Source organism: Scleropages formosus, chromosome 15, assembly GCF_900964775.1.
Source record: "Scleropages formosus chromosome 15, fSclFor1.1, whole genome shotgun sequence".
NCBI lineage: Eukaryota > Metazoa > Chordata > Actinopteri > Osteoglossiformes > Osteoglossidae > Scleropages > Scleropages formosus.
Window position 1 is genome coordinate 9,465,589 of NC_041820.1, and position 18,047 is coordinate 9,483,635.

The following is an 18,047-nucleotide window of genomic DNA, read 5'->3' on the forward strand; positions in this document are numbered from 1 at the left end:
GTGTATTGGGAAGAATATGAGCTCCTCGCTCACTCTGTGTGTGTGTGTCTGATACTACCACCTCTTTATATAAAATTCCTGCATGAAGTACAACTGCAGTGGAGCAGCGGGTAGAGTTGGTGCCCCATAGCTTCAGGACATCGCTTTCGGACATGGACTGCACTCCACTTACATGACCCATAAGCCATATCCAATTTAGTATTACCCTAACTGGCCACAAAAAATGTTTACGGATCCAATATAGTCATGTACCGCATCATAATCGAACACACCTACATCACACACACACACACACACACATTTTCAGAACCGCTTGTCCCATACGGGGTCGCGGGGAACCGGAGCCTACCCGGAAACACAGGGCGTAAGGCCAGAGAGGGAAGGGGACACACCTAGGATGGGACGCCAGTCCGCCACAAGGCACCCCAAGCGGGATTTGAACCCCAGACCCACTGGAGAGCAGGACTGTGGTCCAACCCACTGCGCCACCGCACCCCCCTCCACCTACATCACGATAACTGTAAATGCAAGTTTGAGACATAAAGGCCCAGTTCTGTAGCGTCCTCCTCCTGGACTTTGCCAGGGCTGCAAACATCAGACACATTTTCTCAATAGAACTAATGTATTTCATAACTAAATTCCACATTTTCACTTGCTACACTGGTTGCTACCAACACAAAACCGCACATTTCAAAATGACACTATTTATTTGGGATGGTGTAATGATAATATTTGTACAATACCGGTACAATGTTAAGAAGTGGCCGTGAAAACAAAAACCGCGCTGCAAAATAATGAAGACAGAGCACTTCTTTAAAAACCGAGGCAGCTTGTCTTGTGTAAAAATAACGGTCTGTTAGGAAGAAATTACAGTGGGAGGGGTTATAATGGGACAGGCCATGTGAGCCTGAAACAGTATTGTATGAAACGGTAATTTATACATCTGTGCAAAAATGCTCAACCTACATCTACTACAGCCATCATTCATTCATTCATTCATTGTCACTAATTACTTGCTCTGGATACAGGGGGGAGGAGCAGGGCATGGTGGTGCAGGGGGCTTGACCCGGTCTTGCTCTCCGGTGGGTCTGGGGTTCAAGTCCTGCTTGGGGTGCCTTGTGACGGAATGGCATCCTGTCCTGGGTGTGTCCCCACACTCTGTGCTGCTGGGTTAGGCTCCAGCTCACCGCAACCCCACTCGAGACATGCAGTTTCAGACAGTGTGTGTGTGTGTGTGTGTGTGTGTGTGTGTGTGGACAAATAGGAACCCATACATCCTGTGAAAGGAAAGCTGGTCCGTCTCAGTAAAATTATTATTATTATTATTATTGGATGGAGAACTCAACAACTGATATTCATAAACTCTGTCGCTTCTGGAGATTTTGCTTGATTTCAAAACAATATGCTTCCACAGAAACCAACATAAGGCAGAACAGTAGTGCAATGAGTAACACCCGGGTGGTGCGAAAGAACGTGGGTTCAATCCTCTCCCAGTCTCTGTGGGGTTTGCACGTTCTCTCATTGTCTGCATGGGATTCCTCTGGGTGCTCCGGTTTCCTCCCACAGTCCAAAGTCGTGAATTTCAGACCGTAGATTTCGTTGTAGTGTGTGAAAACGTGAGTGATGCGATGAACTGACGTCCCGATCAGGGTGTACCTCCCCCTCGACCTTGCACCCAGTGCTCCCGGGATAGTCGCCGGATCACCGCGACCCTGCTGAAGCGGTTCTTGAAAATCGGATGGCTGGACGTAACTCCATATTATTATATCCCTAGAATAGTACTTTTCCTACAACAACGCGGAAGTAACACATTATAATTCGGTGTACCTAACGTAAAAAAGAAAAGAAAGTAATAATTTAAAACACAACACCTTCGAAACAGAACGCTCGCTAATCAGAAACAACCCTTGTCTGATCTTGGCTTTCAGGAAGTCTGGGTACGAGAGGCACACACCCACTGCGCATGCGTGGTACCGGACGCCGCCCGGGGACTCTGCCCGCACCGGATGCCTCGCGCTGTGCCGCAGGTGTCCGAGGTGATACGATTTCATACGTGGTATTTTAGACAATTAAATGGTAATCATGTACATGTACTTCTTTATGTTAGCTACGATTTATGTGTTAACTAGTTTTTGTGTGGTATTACTCGGTCTTCAACAACGTGTCATGTTGATATGAAACATGACATGAGTTCATTAAATGATGTAGTCCAGTGAAAACAAAATTCCTCTTTCAACCAACGTATTTGCATTATTTTGCAATATGAAAGGAAAAAGAGTTGCTTTACTAGAGAGGTATTTCTTCAAAACGGTTTCTGAGAAAATAGGAAAAATAATAAAGCAGCGACACTTGGCGGCTACTAAGTGTTAACAACACCTGGAACGAATGTACAGTAACAGACCCTACAGAAAGTTTTTCTGCGCCTCAGCAAGTCGCTTTGCTCCCGTTTTATGCACGTTGTTGTCGAAAAATGTTTTTCTTAGAGGTCCATGAGAAGTTGCTCACAGGGAATTACACTCAGCAATTTTGTAGCCGCGAAGTCCAGCTCACCGCCTCAAAGAAATTCGCTTCAAACTTCAGCTTCGCACCGTAATCATATCATTTTGTCTGAAATCTAAATGTAACACATCACACATCCTTTCGCACTGAGGAAAACTCGCCAACTTTCTTTTAAGTCTCGGCAAGTTGGCAAGAAGATGCTGCGGAGAGTTTGTGCGAACGTGTGCACGAGGTGGGTTACGCCGGCGCATATAATAATAATTATATACTGTGCATTTATACACGAGTCAGTATAGTACGCATGAGTTATGCGTGCCTGTCAATATGTACAGGATTTATAGACATGTGCCAGTAATTTAGATTTGTGCGCGTGAGCCAGGGTGAACAAGATTTTAACACAGCAGTGAGTATTTATCTGTGCAATTTCTTTCAGGCTTAAAGGTTTTAAATTATGTATCTAGATACACACACACGGGAGTTTGTACATCATTTATACACGTTATGTTACTGTAATAAACAAGACTGATGTACATGATGTCGGTATGTACAGTACATGATTTTTGCACGCCATGACCAGGTTAGCTTGACCATTTTGCAGTTAAAGGCACACATTCTTTTTCTTTTATGATACATTCAGCTTTATGAACAGTCTCGTGGTGGATGATTCTTTTGGGTTCGTTATGCCACTGATCAACGATTATTTTAGTGCTGTAGTTCTGAAAATAAGGGAAGACAAACTTGCAGCGACCGACCTCTAACATTTAACAGACCAGACGAGTGTTCTGAATAAACGAAGTCGCTTTTACTAATTTAATGCAAGAATTTTGAATTAATTTAGATGGAACGGGCCTTTTAGATCGGACAGATAAAGACTAAAAGCACATGTTCACTTTTTACAGAAGTCTCATTGAACTTCCTGCTGCTCTGAAGTATCTTCAGCCACATGCGGAAGGATCTTCATAGTCTTGTAAAATTCTCGGGAAATAGACAGAAATAGAACTATGCCAAGCGAATCGTTGTCGATATTTTTATTAGACCAGATTTTACGGAGCTGCAGTTTAACTACAAACCGAACTTTTGCAGTGTCGGAGTTTTAACAGCTTCTTTGGCGCTCGCAGATCCGTGGCGCTATGTTTTATGGCGGATCGATATCTGTTTACCGGACTGTAGCAATGGGGCACAACTCAAACTATCCAGCAGAGGGAAGTTGTTCAATACAAATGGCATGGAAATTAAACTGAAACAAGGTAACTATTTATTTGGTCACTTCTTGATTTTTGTCCTCCTCCACCATTTAGTGCAGGAGCGTGTCATGATTTTGCTGAATGCGCCCTTTTACGGTAGGCAGAATGATTTTAGCCTACTCTGGATAAACGCTGTCACGCTATGTAACTCAGCTGCTGCATACGTGTTTTTATATATAAAGCTGCATTTTAATAGTTTAATGTGCTTAAGAAGATTCGGTGTTAGTAGGCGTAACCTCCGGTGTGATCGGTGGGAACTTTTTCGTGTAAATAATGGAGATCAGGAGAGGGAGGAAGTGTCAGATGAGGGTTTATATTTATTAAGCGAGAATGAAGTTAAGCCCTAAAGCGCGGCTTTGGTTGTGTTAACAACGTGACTTCTTTCTTTCTTTCTTTCTTTCGTTTTTCCCCTTCTCTGCCTTCCTTCTTATGTTGAGCGTGGCAGTGTGTGTGGATGCGAGGCTCCTGGGTGCATGAGGTCAGGTGCAAATGCGCGCACTTGAGGACCGAAGACGAGCTGCAGCTCTTGCCATAGACTAGAGTCTAGATCGGATCCCGTCCGTGGCGCGTGTCGTTATCATCATCGAGTCCGTCTTGATATCTGTTTGACATCTATATCATGTATATTTTTTCAAATCAGTTAAATTGGTGAGGGAACTCGTTGTTGTTCGTCGCACCAACCAAGTTCGCGCAGTTTTCTGAAAACCGTAACGACGATTCGATTGATTGTGACACTTGTGCTCGCGGAGCGCGGCGGAACGGACGCCTGGAAAGTGATACATGATAGCGAAATGAAATTGGCGCTTCCCTTTTAGTCGCCTTCAGTGCTGACGAAGTAGCACGCTTTTAGCTCGAAAACCAGGAAATCCGTTAGTGAAACATGGATGGGAAGCCGTCGGGTTGTTTCACATTTTAGCCTTTCTGTGCTGTTGCGTTCGCCGAGCGACTGATGCGTAATTCGGTTATTCGGCTCGATTGTAATTCATACTAATCAGCCCATAATAAACCACGTGTCAACATAAACGTTCGCTGAACTGACGAGCATCATGGAAGAAATAATAAAAGAGGTGGCGCAGTTTATTCAAAGTTTGCTTATTAATTAAGAGCAGCCCTCAGAGACCTGCTGCCGCTCCGTTGTTTGCCATCGTCGTTTATTTGACCACATGGTGGTGGGACAGATGTGTCCAGTTGTTGCTGTTTGGACACACAACACACAAGTCTTACATAATTAGTAACTTTGGTTTGGCCCGACAGGACAGGTGCAGTCAGTCATCAGTGTATTGTATCGTGTCACTCCTGGGACTGTAACTCATCTAGTGCTCATCATGCAAATGTTTGACACCATTGGGCTCATTTAAATTTTCAGTGGAAGCAGGTAGGAATAGTTGGAGCTGTTGTCTTGCACTGTGAAAGTCCCTGGTTCAAGTGTTTTGTTCTGACTCCAGTTCCCTTGATACAGTAAGGATGCCCCTTTGTATAAATGAGTAGACTCTTGTTGAAAAGGTGCTTATCTGACATTGCAGATTGCTTTGGACAAACTGGGGTCGCCCGATAAAGCAAATAAAGATTAATAATAAAGCGGAAACTCGTTTAGTAGACAATGGAATAAAGAAATCACAAAATATCAGCTGCCATGGCATAGTACCCTACACAACACAAATATACAGATGCAAAGAGTATAATCAGATAAGGTTTACAGGATGTTGTGGGACTGGTTTAAAATATCTTCAGTTTGCCTACTTGTTAGCATAGCTGTTAATGCCAGGGTTCCTGCAACATACAAAAAACATATATTTACTGTCTTTTTTTTTTTTTAATGGTAAGCTCTACTGGTCTGTCTTACATCATGCCTTCCTGACCTTATGAGCTCTAAAGTCAGTGCTCTCAACAACCTCTGTCTGTAAAGCTATAATGAAATTTGATAATGTACATGTATATTGATTTTTTCTCTGTCTTGCAGCTGAGGACCATATTGGGGAAAATTGTTCTAAATTGTCATCATGAAATCAAAGAAATTTTCTTGCAGATCAGTAATGTTTCCTTTCTTACTATAATCAAAGGGATTCATAACTTACATGATTATTCTCCATATTAGTTCAAAATCCATAACATTTTTGTTTAAAGCTACAAAGTGCACTTTTCTGTTGAAGATTTAAGTGTTTTTCAGAATGTTAAATAACTTGAGTATGTTTGCTAGTCATGCTACAAAACCTGTATTTTATCTAGTTTGAAGTCTTGTTCAGTGTGGATGTAATTATGTTTTAAAGTGGAAGAAGCTTCCCAATTTAGAGAAAAAAAAATCCTTTATTTGATCCTTGGACAAATAAAGCTCTCAAAACAGATTGCATAGCAACTGACAAAGAACGAATTAATGTTACAAAATACTGGATAACCAGAAACAAACTGAATGTCACTTTTGGGGAAAGTAAAAAAAAAATTAACAATTTTAGGTGCATCTACCCAAACATGTACAGTCTACTCTGATCATAACAATCTGAATCAGAAAAGTATCATATCTACTTTATAAAGGACAAATGCCGTGATTAAATTGTCTTTTGCACAGAGTTTTACTGCTACTCATCAGTAAGATAAATCTGAGTGCTGGCAAATAGCTCGTGGCAGGTTGAAATTAACCCGTTTCAATGTAAAACTAAAAATGATTCTAATAATCAATAAAACCCTTCCCCCAAGGTGATCTGGTTCACATTGTCAGCTTTCTAATGCAAGTGAAGAGGAAAAATAATGTTCATGCATGTGACTTTTTCCTTCCTGAGCACAAGAACGGTGTTTTTGATGAGTACAGTGAAGGGCAGAACAACCAGTCAGAAATGTTGCTCTCATGTGCTCCCATTTTGAGTTTCGCTGTGATAAAATTAAAAAAATAGTAAATTGCTAAATTAGCAGCTGAAACCTTAATGTAACTGTTCAACTGTCACTTTAGCATTATTTGGAGTTTGCAGGGTTTGAATTACTTTCCTTCTAATTCCTTTTAAGTTTGTCATATATTTATAAAAAATCTATAATGTTTGATAGTATTTGTTCTGGCTGATACTAGCTGTAAGTTTCATTATCAATACTCTGTTACAGATCAGTAATCTGTACTCTCGATTCTTGCTTGCTGTTTTATTTACCTAAATGAGGAAGTTTAATCACTTCTAATACTCTCAAAGATTGAACCTTCATGCATCTGGCATTACTATAACTTTCCTGTGTCCAGACCTCCCTAGACACGTTTTGCTTAGTTTGTCATTTGCACAGTATCTCCTCCAGGGGCACCAATCCGGCTCTACAGTCCTTGGTCTAGTTTACGGTATCTTTTCGTGCCTTGGATGCATCCCACTCTGACACTAGTATAGGAACTTAGGATATAGGAGGGTTTATTTAAAATAAGATCATAGGTGTCTTAGTAAAATATTCATCAAGGAAAATACAGCATAATACCTCACTGACATACCTGTAGACGAAATATATTAAAAACATAGTAGAAACAATTCAAAATAATTACATCCCATCGAGCAACTTCAGATACAGCAAACTTTATGCTATATGGAGAACGAAAAACTGATTTTTGAAAAATGAATATAAGGACTTACAGTAGCTTTTATGACGATACAAACGGCCTGTCCTTGTTCATCCAGGTCCTTGAAGAGGTCTTGGTGACCAATGTTCAGGGAGATACGAGAGCTCGTGTCATGTTTTTAGAACATCTTTAACCAAATTACCTCCGCCACCGGAACACTTTAGCAAACATACGTTTTTATATCTGGTTAAATTGGTTTCTGTTCATGCTTCATAAGTTGCTAACAACAGTCTTTCCCTTGCACCTTAGACACATTTCTCATCCCTTGTTCTCAGCTGCTGTAGTGCGCTGATGGAAACATTTTCTACCGGCTCTACCATTTGGCTGCAGTCCTTGAATAAATAAGAAAAGGTGTTTACTGATTGTTTATTTCATGTTCATTTGGAATTACAGTAATGTGAGATGTATAGAATTAAATCAGGTTTGTATTCTGTACCATGTTTTCCCACCCCCCAACAGCAGTGAAACCCAAGCTTCAGTTCACTACACTTATCGGTTTAGGAACATGCGTTTTTGTGTTTTGAAATGTGTTGCATAATGTGATTTTGAAATTAAGTTTTGAAAGACTAGAATGATGAGGTACTTGGATCAGAGGCATTATCATACCAGTGACACCACTCAAGTTCGTCTGTCTCAAATATCACGGCTTTTCCGTAATGAAAGAATGAGTACGTTGATTTTGTTGTGAAATTCCTCTCTGAGGAAAAGTAACAGAAGAGATCGGAGCCATATGCAGAGGTGTTTGCTGTGGTCTAACGGTCTAAACTCAGGTCTTTTCCATTAATAAAATGTGATGTCATTTTTCAGTGGTTGAGATAATAAATGTGGTATTACACTCGTTTGCAGGGCCGAGTTTAAGTGACATAAATTTACTTTCAGTTGTTTACTTTGGCTATCTAAAAAGTGTGTTAAGCATACCTTTTACATTCACTAACAATATTTCAGTGCTTGTGTTCATGAAAAATGCAGTATAATTTTATATTCTCTAGCTGGGACTTGGACCTTCAACTGTCATAACTCAGTTTGCTGTGTTACTTCTGATGAGTTTAACATTATCGCTACATCAGTATAGCTTATATTTCAAATTTCTCCTTACTCGCACACATTATGGATTAATGTATTATTAAGAGAAACTTGTTCTTTTTAATTTTGTTTGTAATATTAAAAAATATCAAAATATATTGCACCATCCAGAGTTTTTAACAGTGTTCATTGTGTGGAGTAAAACATGTATGCGAAAGAAGTATTACTCTGTTAAAGGTGTCATTTATGGATGGGATGACACATATAATGCAAAAGAAAGGGGAAATAAAATAAATAAAACCTCACTCAAAGTCTGAAAGTATCTCAAATGTGTGTTTTATAGGACCTGACAAAGAATTTGTAAAGAGAAGTACCTTTCTAATATTGTCAGTTTTTCTTCCACTTTAGAGTTGGAAATGATGATGAAAAAATATTTATACAACTACCTAGTTAAAAAGATACCGATATTTAAATAAACAAGTTAAGCAAGTTTTTCTTTTTTTTAATTTTATTTACCTATTTTATCAAAAGGAACTCATAGGTGGCTGATAATGAACTTCATGAAAAATTTGTGAGCTTGCGTCATATACTGGGAACTTCTATTCTAGAGCAGTCTGTTAGTCTGGACATTTCATCTAGGTCTCATAAGAAATGCAAGAAATCATAAGGAGCTTTAAAAGCTTTTCAACTCTAAAAGCTTTCAGAGATTAAGGGCTATGCTCCTGGTGTGTGGTGACTTCGGTGAGGTCAGGATAAAGACAGTAAACGAGATGTACCATGCAGCCAGGGTTCACTGTGTGGACCTCCTGACTGGTCACCCATGCTGTCTCTCTTCATACTGTATATCTAAAATTTCCCCTGCATATTATGATTTACTTGTTTGATCTTATTATGATATTCTCACCTCATTGACTAGGTGCAGATGGTCTCAACGTAATCTTGTTGGTTGTTGAAGTTATTGGTTGGACCAGTAGCTGATTCTCAGAGGATGTAGCAGTTTCATGTTATGTTGTATTTTTAAAGCTTCGTAAAGGCCTACTTTGTTTCATTATTAGGCTGTTTTTGGCCAGTGTGATTTACAGTAGCAGTTTGTAATATAAATAGTATGTTTGAGCTCACAAGGTAACACACTGTACTTAGTCAACCCTCCAGCACACTCATGCTGTTAGTAGAGTAGTCAGATTGGTTCCTTTCTGTTTTGTAAGCTTGGCATTTCACATATATTTGCCATAAAGCATGCAGTTAACAGCTCAGATTTTCCATGAGTGGAGTTTATCCTGCTTCTGCATACGACCCAAGGTAGAGTACAATTACTACAGTCTATGTTCATGTGCTGTACTCAGGATGTGTTCTTTCATAGATATAATAGTTCTTCTTGTAGTAGTAGATCCATGTTAAAACCAATTAAAAAAAAAAAATGTTCCATAAACAAGAAAACATTAAATTATTTTTTCAGTTTGTAGAGTTTTTTGCCAAATTTACTCTTGATCCTTTACGTATCTTTAATTATTAATTTATCTGGCTATTATTATAGTGTACAGAAGCAAAGGTGGTGTGCATAAAGTATTGCAGTGTCAGAAGCACAAAAATAAGATCCCTAGAAAAAGCTGATTTACTTGACATGCTATGAATGGATGTGAAAATTTGTTTGTGGTTATACCCAGGAAGCCTCCTGGTATTGAAAAAGAGATGACTTCATTTTCTAAAGTTCCCTTAACTCCTCATAAATATACATTAGAATAGAATTACTTTTTTCACTTGTTACTCAGCAATGAGCCCAGTCGACTTCTAGAGACTGCTACCGAAAAAGTATTCCACTTGCGTCTGAGTCTTTTAAGAAGTGTTGGTACTCGTTCGGGGGGTGCAGTGGCACAGCGGGTTTGGCCTGTGCCTACTGTCCGGTGGGTCTGGAGTTTGAGTCCCGCTTGGGGTGCCTTGTGATGGACTGGCGTCCCGTCCTGGGTGTGTACCCTGACCCTCCAGCCTTGCGCCCTGTGTTGCTGGGTTAGGCTCCGGTTTGCCGCAGCCCCGCTTGGGACAAGTGGGACCAGACTGTGTGTGCTTGGGTGGTACTGGTTCTTACCACTGAGGAAGACATGGGAAGATTGCTTTGAATTGTTTTTCAGCAATTATGAATGGATCTTCTATCAAGTCTTCCTAGCCCGCACTTCCTTATTGATCCAAGAACTAAACTGCAAGCTCATTCACAGAATCTGCCTCATCCCAGTGTGTCTGCAGATAATGTTTCCAGGGGCGTCTCAGCTCTGCTTTAAATGTCAAGCCATTCCAGGTACTTTGGTACATTTACGTTGGAAACGTGAAAAGATGCATGCTTACTGGAATGGGGTTCACTCCAGCATTCAGAAAAAAAGTAAAAAGTTTGATTTGTTCGTATCTTTTTTCTTATTAAACCGCAGCCCAGATTCTGAGTTTGATGAAGTTGTTGAACGTACGCTAATTACTCTTCCATGCTTAGCAAGGAAATGTATTTTAATGCTATGGTCTCTGTACGTGAAGTTCTCTCTTTAAATATGCGGATGACCTAAATGTGTCAGTTTCTTTTGCTGGAAAAATTAATATTTCACAATTCAAAGGAATTCTGGGACATTTGGCTGCCCTTGTGGAACTCATTAGATAGTGTTTATATATGTCCAGGTCTTTGATACATTGTGCATTTTTGACATTTAGCCCTTGTTCTCTGTACGTGGACATATTTGCAGTTTGTGTTCTTCTGTATCACGTTTAAAAATATGCAGCAAGGACACTATACGGAGTGTAGACATGTAAGAGTTGTGTGTCGGTTCATAACAGGAAGCAAGAGTTAGGTGTTCCAGGTTAGAAACCTCATCCCGAGTGACCTCTGACATGCTTGGCAGGATTCAGAAACGGTATTCTTTTATGAAATACGAGGTGGAAACAGGAAGCAACACAGGTGACTGTATGGTTACTCAGGTGGACGGCAAAAGCGGCGACGAGCTGCTGACTGCTCACTTCCTGTCTTTCGGCATTGGCTTGAGACATTAATTTTAGTCTAAGTTAAATCTGCTAACAATTTACCTGTGCGTTCTTTCGCCCGTTTCTTCAGATAGTTGTTCATTTTGTCCATTTCTCTGTACTCTCCTGTCTTCCTGTGAATTTCTTCCACATTCACATTTATTCGTTTTGCAAACGCTTTTCTCCAAAGCGACGTACATCTAACAGAAAATACAATGTGGGCATTACCTTAGGAGAAGGAGACATAGCTGCAGATGTGTGACTCTTAAGCACAGTTAGTTGTTTCCTTCACCATTTGCACCGACTTTGGTCACACAAGTAGCTGCATATCTTCTGTATATCTTCTATATTCTCATACACTATAAACCACATTTATATGCATCCTGTTGTTCACCCAGCGTATTAGTCATGTTTCACCGACTGTCCAATAGTATTTAAACAAGTGTCCACCCTTTCTAAGAGACTCGCATTTCTTCTGCATGCCAGGCCTGTCAAAGCACATTATTTTTAGCAGCAGTTAGTGTTAGTGTCACATGTATCAGTTCTTTGTGAAAAAAGTTTCGTGATGACACAGTGGAGGAACGTAGCTCTCATTTTGATTCTACTTCATGTGCCACTAAGGCAAAACGTATTAATCGGCCTGTTAATACAGCTGTTATCTTGGGACGTTATCAAACCATTACCCGAACAACCGGACACTAACACTAACCGAACAACACCGTACTTTATTCTGAAAATCAGTGGCCAAAGCTGAATAAAGCGTTGAGTTAAAAAGTGTTGCAGGGGGGTGCGGTGGCGCGGTGGGTTGGACCGGGTCCTGCTCTCTGGTGGGTCTGGGGTTTGAGTCCCACTTGGAGTGCCTTGCAGTGGACTGGTGTCCCATCCTGGGTACGTCCCCTCCCCCTCCAGCCTTATGCCCTGTGCTGCTGGGTTAGGCTCCGGCTCCCCGCGACCCCGTATGGGACAAGCAGTTCAGACTGTGTGCGTGTGTGTGTGTGTGTGTGTGTGTAAAAAGCGTTGTGATTGTATTACAGCACATTGTTTAAGTAAGTACACTTCGAGGATGCACAGATGTATCTCCCAGGAAAGAAGCGGCTATTATACTTTTGGAAACAAAGAAGCTACCCAAAATTACTTCAATAAATGTTTATATCTGTAAGTAGCTACAAAGAGACTGAGTGGATAAAAGCTTTAGCAAACTGCTTTTTTTTTCCCTCTCCACCTGATTATTTTCTACAAAGAAACATTTTAGACTACCTATAGTGTTTTAAATCCAGTATGTTATTTTACTGGAGTGATTTAGGGTAGATAACTTGCTCAAGGGTACTTTAGCTGGAGGTGGGATTTGAACCCATGACTTCTGAGTCTGAAGACAGCAGTTCTAACCACTATACTAGTGGCTGCCCCTATTGGCAGGAGTTGGTATGAGTTGGTGTTGCTGCTATTATTGCATTATTTTCCTGTTATTCTGATGCAAGAATGTGAAGAACACGCCACTGAACTGTGCTCTGCAACCTACTCAACTGGTTTCCTTGGTCAGTATTGTCATTAAAGCATAAGTGCTATTGCTAGTAGTATTTTTAATGTGAAATGCTAAATCCTGCTTGGTGCAGCCTACAGTGTGCTTCCATCGTTTTATTTAAAACAAACAAACAAAAAAAATCTGTGTACGAAGCTTGTTAATAAAAAGCTAAAAAGTCCGCAACTAAAGGATGAAAGACGGATGATATGCTGTTGTTCACTTTCTTTACAAAGTGTAATGCGGTCATCTTTTCTCTCGGCTGTAATAATCCGGCGTAAGAATATGTGTTGCGCTAGACCAAGAGTGCCCAGTCTTAAATATAGGCTCATCCTGTGCTGCTTGTGTCATTCAGAAAGGTATTCTATTAATAAAAGAACAACAGAAAGAATGAAGCAAAGACCCAGTTTGACCTCATTAACTTTGCCTGAAAAATAATTTTGCTGCTTGTTGTCAAAGGTCTCATTGATACAGAATAGTTATATTAATAAGCTGGGGTTACACTCTAACAGGTCTGGCTTGGTCAAGCATCAAACCCAAGCGGCAGCGCACATAGTCATTTGAAACTCATAAGTGATGAATTTATAGAATGAAAGACCTGGACCCCTTACTATAATAACTCAACACTAGTGGTGTCATCATCATTGTGGTGGAGTGTCTCATGGTCAATGAGCACCAACATATATTAATTATCTCTGACATATACTGTATTAATTATAAGTGTCTATAGTGTGGGGGGTGTGGTGGCGCAGCAGGTTTGGCTGGATCCTGCTCTCTGGTGGGTCTGGGGTTTGAGTCCCACTTGGGGTTCCTTGTGATGGACTGGCGTCCCGTCCTGGGTGTGTCTCCTCCCCTTCCAGCCTTACACCTTCTGTTGCCGGGTAAGGCTCCAGTTTGCCACGACCTGCTCAGGACAAGTGGTTTCAGTGTGTCTGTAGTGTGGTGAAAAGCTGAAAACAGCATTGCAGTTATCCGACTATATAGCCATCCATATTGAACTGTAGTGTCCCATTAATGAAATTAGGTACATTCTAAATTTTTACTTTCCTTTCTAATCCTTCCAGTGTCTTAAACCTGTTTGAATATAAATTTTCCCTTTTACCTTAGGACGGACGGTATGGAGTAAGCCCCTTTAGCTCCTTTGGAACCTTAATGAGTTGAGGGACGCAAAAAGTAGTCATGATTCTGGGAAGAGGCTCTGCAAAGCCGCCGGTTTTGTTTTTAGTGAGTGGTATTGAGTAGAGTCATGAGAACTGCATAGGTGTCAAGAGTGTGTCTCTCTCTACCTGTGGTCACATTTCTAAAAGCGAAGGGAGTCCACTCTTGTTCCTCATGCTGGTAACTGAGCCATAGAAAGAAACCAGGAGGCCTCGTCTTTCGCTGTACCCTCTACAACACTGCAGGCCAAAGTGTGTAAATGGTGCATCACCAACACCTACCTGCTGTCTTTGGGGAAATGTGCAGTTGAACACAACTGGGTTTAGTCAGTAATGTTTCCTGTTCTCCCCACATGTTGACCTCAGAAAGGCTGGGCTTCTGACCCATTTAACAAATGTTTAGGGGACTTTGCTGTTATTTGAAATTGAGGTGCTCGCCAAAGTACTCAGTCGCCTACATTGGCTGATGTGCTATGACAGGGGAGGTAAGACACCACGTGGTTGTGGGGGAGCGCAGATAGACCGAATTTACACGTCAGAGTTTCCAGCTCAGAGCACCAAGCAAGAGGCGCATGTAGCCAGTATTTCCAGCTAAGCATCTTTCTAGAGAGTTGAGTAGCAGACGTCCTTTGTGGTGAATGGCGTAATGCGGATCTGTTTTCTATTTAAGAGGGTTTATAAACAGCACAGGATCACAACAGCATAGACGTAAAGACGTTGCACTGAGAAGATGTAAATGTGTCCACATACAGAGAGCAAGGACTCAGGATGAAAAGGTCACGGTATATCGCAGGTGTGATCGCGCAGCACTTTCTGATAACTTCCAGAAGGGTGTCCAGCTATTCCAGAATTCATTAGAATTTCATCCTAAATCAAAAGTTAATTTTTCAAGTGGAAGAAATTCAAATGGATCCATTCTGCTTTCTATTAATTATACAATATGTTGGGAAAAAAAATTGCCAAAATACACACACACACACTTTCAGAACCGCTTGTCCCATACAGGGTCACAGGGAACCGGAGCCTACCCGGCAACACAGGGCGTAAGGCCGGAGGGGGAGGGGACACACCCAGGACGGGATGCCAGTCCATCACAAGGCACCGCAAGCGGGACTCGAACCCCAGACCCACCGGAGAGCAGGACTGCGGTCCAACCCACTGCGCCACCATTGCCGAAATAATGTGTTAAAATAGTAGGATGGCATAGGTTTTGCGATGGAGGTTGCAGACCTTTCCACCTTAAGAAATTAGATTTTAGTGGCATTGGCTGTATTCACTGCTGGAATTAGTATCCTAGACGTGCCTGGACTAATGTCGGTCATATCTCGGTTCATAATTAATCAAATGAGATCGATTGGCATGTCAAACCCACACGCATAGCATCGCCTCTGACGTGCAGAGTGGAAGAGAAGGCCAGCAGGAAGACTCAGCGACCGTGGGGAAAAGTAACAGAGATTGTGTGGCTTTCGGGTCAAACCACATCTAGGTATGTGCGGCTTTGGGAGTCACCAATTTGCCTGGCTGAGGAACATACGGCATCCTTGCAACGGTTCTATTTATAGCAGAAGGCGTCCTGTTTTTAGTCTGTAACTCATTCATAAAGAGGCACCGGCATGCAGAAGCTAAATGAACCTTGTTGATGCAGAGGCACTGGGATTTTCGTTCTAACCGTCACCTCATCTTTCCCCGATTATCATTATTCACCATGTCAGGGACATCCCAGGATGCCAGCAGGGTTATTCTGAGAGTCGCACGGCAGTGGATTCTATGGGCATTATATATTATATGGGTATTATATAGCTAGACTTCTATGCAGAGAAGGTACTAATACCAAGAGGACCCTTTCTGACCTTAACCCTTCAGTTTGAGACATAAAAAAGGCAAAAAAAATGTGTTCTGCTCGAGAAACGGATACAAACAGAGAAATGTACCGAAATCGTGCTTCTTTAAAAAATAGTGTGTTGTGGCGATGCATTGCCTGATGCTTGCTGCGTTCCGTTGCGATAAACTACCGGAAATTTGCGTAACGTACATTGGATCAGAATTTTGCAGTCTTCAAACCTATATCGGCTCCCTGATGTAGCGTATGAACTCTGGATTGCAATTAACGGCGATAGATTAGGTGGCCCTGCCTTTAACTCACGCCCGGTGACTCCGGGATAGGCGCTGTGCTGCCGCAGCCCCGACCAGGAGGACACGTGTGAGTGCGCGAATGATTCCAGATGTGGAGTCGCATAAACGGCAGCACAGTAAATGTAACAATGCTTAAATTCTACGTGAATTGTGCCTTGAGACTGCCTTCTTTGTCTCACTTGGTGTTTTTTGTGAGCTATAGGCTGTAGAAAAGTGCCTATTCTGCATTTGTCTGCCCGAGCGCTCCGGTATGTTAAGGTTTCGGCACAACTCGGCTGCGGGTTTTCGCTCTTACTATGCAGCCAGACCCAACTACGTGTTTCGGTATTCACGCACCGCCCCCCGATTTCACTGTGTGCTCCTCAGGTCTGTGTGTTTGCCTAGTGTGTTTTTGAACACGTTGAACTTTTTTGAGATGCACCAGCAGGCTCGGTGAGTGAGTCTGCATATTTTCTGTGCGTCCAGCCGGTGTGCATCACGGTGCGTACGCCCCAGTGGTCACTACCGCATTGTTCAGTGCTTTACGCTGAAAGGCAGCTTCGAAATAAAGTCATTTATGAGAGGAGATGGGTTCGATCCCCAGTCAGTCTGTGTGGAGCTTGTGTGTTCTCCTCGTGTCTGTGTGGGTTTCCTCCGGCTGCTCTGGTTTCCTCCCACACGCCAAAGACATGCTGTTCAGGTTCACCCATAGTGTGTGAGTGACGGAGAGAGTGTGTTCCATTGATGTATGGATGAGTGACCCAGTGTAAGTAGTGTATTTAGTAGTGTAAGGTCTTCTGGTGCTCTGGTTTCCTCCCACACTCCAAAGACATGCTGTTCAGGTTCACCCATTGTGTGTGTGTGTGTGTGTGTGTGTGTGTTCCACTGATGTGTGGATGAGTGACCCAGTGTAAGTAGTGTATCTAGCAGTGTAAGTCACCTTGGTGAATAAGGTATAGGCTGATAACACTACACAGAGTTCATTGCAAGTCGCTTTGGAGAAAAGCATCTGCTAAATGAAAAAATGTAAATTTAATACCAGAAAGTCAGGTTTTTTTGATTTTCTGGCTATTGGATACTTAAAAATCTTTACCTTATCAATCCTTAATTACCCTTCTCGTTGTTTAACAAATAACCGTGTTTTCCTATTCTTCTAAAAGAAATGTTCCTTAAGAGTACCAATCCGTCATATGACATTGTGGCATAATAAACTTATGCTTTTCGCTCATATTGAACCGAACCCTTTGTATTGCGGCGTTACTGATCAGTGTGGGAAAACGGTGTTTTTGTACACTTGTACGTGCGCAGTGGAGCACACCAGCGTAGTTCTGCCTTGGGCTTTCCTCTTCGCTCCTTTAAAGGACAACAGAGCGTCTGAGAACAAACGCCCAACCGCCACCTCTCTGCTGCGAACCATGTGACAGGAAAAGATAAGAGGCTGCCTGCCTGAATCACGTCTTCAGCACTGAAACGTATGTGTGTCTGTGTGTGTGTGTGTGTGTGTGTGTGTGTGTGTGTGTGTGTGTGTGTCTGTGTGTGTGTGGGGTGGGGGGAGAGGACACCGCATTGCAGCAGAGAGAAAAAAAAAATTCACTGAAGACTGAAATATACACGAGACACTCTTAAGAAATTGCAGTTAAACGTTAAATTTGGATTAAGGCTTTGAACAAACGTACAAAGTGTCTAGTATTTTTTAATGTCGTCGTGTAAAAATGGTCACTAAAATGTTTCTTTTAAAGGTTTGGGCTTTCCTAATATGCATCTTTGTTATACAAATGTGTACGCTTTGTATACTTTCCTTTTATTATTATTATTATTATTAAGTTTCAAAATCTTTTAAAAATCTGGTTGTATATTTCAATTTTTTTGGTTATCCCTTCCTATACCCTATCAGTCTATAAATGAAATTTGCTCATGAT

At 41.6% G+C, this 18,047-nt stretch overlaps 1 protein-coding gene across 6 annotated transcripts in view; it reads left to right on the forward strand.

The window, feature by feature from the left end:
* The first annotated feature begins 2,408 nt into the window (after positions 1-2,408).
* Positions 2,409-18,047, forward strand: part of LOC108932866 (transcriptional-regulating factor 1) — a 30,888-nt gene continuing 15,249 nt past the window's right edge. For 3 of the 6 annotated variants that reach the window (XM_018749584.2, XM_029258750.1, XM_029258751.1), the window contains exon 1: positions 3,482-3,746. The gene's annotated coding sequence lies outside the window, so the exon portion shown is untranslated. Of the gene's footprint in view, positions 2,732-2,829; positions 2,903-3,481; positions 3,747-3,773; positions 3,840-18,047 lie in introns of those variants that run through there. The other 3 variants (XM_029258747.1, XM_029258749.1, XM_029258748.1) reach the window with 3 other exon arrangements.